The following is a 1529-nucleotide window of genomic DNA, read 5'->3' on the forward strand; positions in this document are numbered from 1 at the left end:
CGTTGAGCCGATTATAGAAAATACTTCGGGGACTTGAGTTAACTAGTATTTCTGTATTTTTTTTATAAAAAAAAAAAAAAGAAAAAAAAAAAAAAAAAAAAAAAAGGAAACCCTCCCCAGATATATATATATATATAAAATAAAATATAAGATAAATATAACTCACCATTCGGAATCACGTGATACTTTGAAAGATATGTGTTTCTTTTTTTTTTAAGAAAATATTCTTCTTCTTATTCTTTTTCTTCCACTCCTCCCCTCCCTCCTCTCCGCACGTACAATTACTTCACAAACTTCCGCCACTTTGTTTTCCCACACCTGATTTTCACCCCCCCCCCAAAAAAAAATCTAACACTTTTTTTGTTGTCTTATTCTTTATTCTATTATTCCTTAATTCAGTTTTCTTCTTCTTTTTTTTTTATTGGGTCCCACTCTTTTGTATTGTTTTTATCGTTAGTCTGCGCGTGTGATATCGAACTATCTCTCTCTCTCTCTCTCTCTCTCTCTCTCTCTTTCCTCTTCTTCCCTTTCAAACTTTCAACCAGTTTCCCGCGTGCAGCGAACCGGCCACGAGTGGTGGTGGTGGTGGTGTTGGTGATGGTGGTGGTGGTGGACTTGGTGGTGTTGGGTGCTTTGGATTCAACCCCTTCTTTTCAAATTTCCTCTCACCCCCTTCTTCACTCTCGCAAATATTTACTTCTCAAATTTATATCACTAAAATATACACGCAAGGATAGTTCGATCAATCAATCGATCGATCAATGAATTAATCAATCAATCGATCGATCGAACAATCGATCAATCAATTAATAATAATAATAACAATAACAATAATAATAATAATAAACAAAGAGATAGAGAAAAGAAAAAAATGAAACAACCACCGAGTAAATGGTCGAGACGTATGATTTAGAAATAAATTAATTAAAAGAAAAAAAAAAACAATAAAACTAAAGAGAAACAATAATTCGTTTTATATGAATACGAATGAACGGTAACACACCTTTGAACTGTTAGAAAAAAAAAAAACGATAATATCAATAAAAGATATATATATATGATTATCTGTGTGAACGTCTTCTTCAACGCGGACAAAAATTCGTCAAAAATTATTCTAGTTTTTTCTTTCTCCGTTTTGATTTATTCACTCGCGTTATTTAAACAACAGAAAAAAAGAAATGAGAAATAAAGAAAATTTAAAAGAAAGAAACGTTTATTATGTTTTTGTAATAATACGAATCTACTAACACGAAGCTCGCGTTCCGTACGGTGCGGGCGTCGAGTGGCGACTGTCGTTTCTTCCGCCAATCGGCTCCTGACTCGTCCCTTCCCTTCTCTTCCCTTCCCTAACAACCATTCCCCTTACCCCCTCCCATGCACCACCTGCTTCCCCCACCAATCGACTCCTTGACCCCACCGACACAACACGCTACACATTATTCCCTCTTTCTCTTTCTTAAGGTTACCGCCCCTGTCTTTCTCTTTCTCTCTCTCTCTCTCTCTCTCTCTCTCTCTCTCTCTCTCTCTCT

The 1529-nt window shown here is 35.8% G+C and overlaps 1 protein-coding gene across 2 annotated transcripts in view; it reads right to left on the reverse strand.

The window, feature by feature from the left end:
* Positions 1-1310, reverse strand: part of LOC106790512 (uncharacterized protein DDB_G0286591-like) — a 72263-nt gene extending 70953 nt beyond the window's left edge. The window contains exons 1-2 of one of the 2 annotated variants that reach the window (XM_014755473.1): positions 1249-1310; positions 167-714 (exon numbers count right to left, since the gene is read on the reverse strand). The gene's annotated coding sequence lies outside the window, so the exon portion shown is untranslated. Of the gene's footprint in view, positions 1-166; positions 715-1003 lie in introns of both variants that reach the window. The other variant, XM_014755472.1, reaches the window with a different exon arrangement.
* Positions 1311-1529: the final 219 nt, after the last annotated feature.

Source organism: Polistes canadensis, unplaced genomic scaffold, assembly GCF_001313835.1.
Source record: "Polistes canadensis isolate GaletaPanama2010 unplaced genomic scaffold, ASM131383v1 scaffold_243, whole genome shotgun sequence".
NCBI classification, from domain to species: Eukaryota; Metazoa; Arthropoda; class Insecta; order Hymenoptera; family Vespidae; genus Polistes; species Polistes canadensis.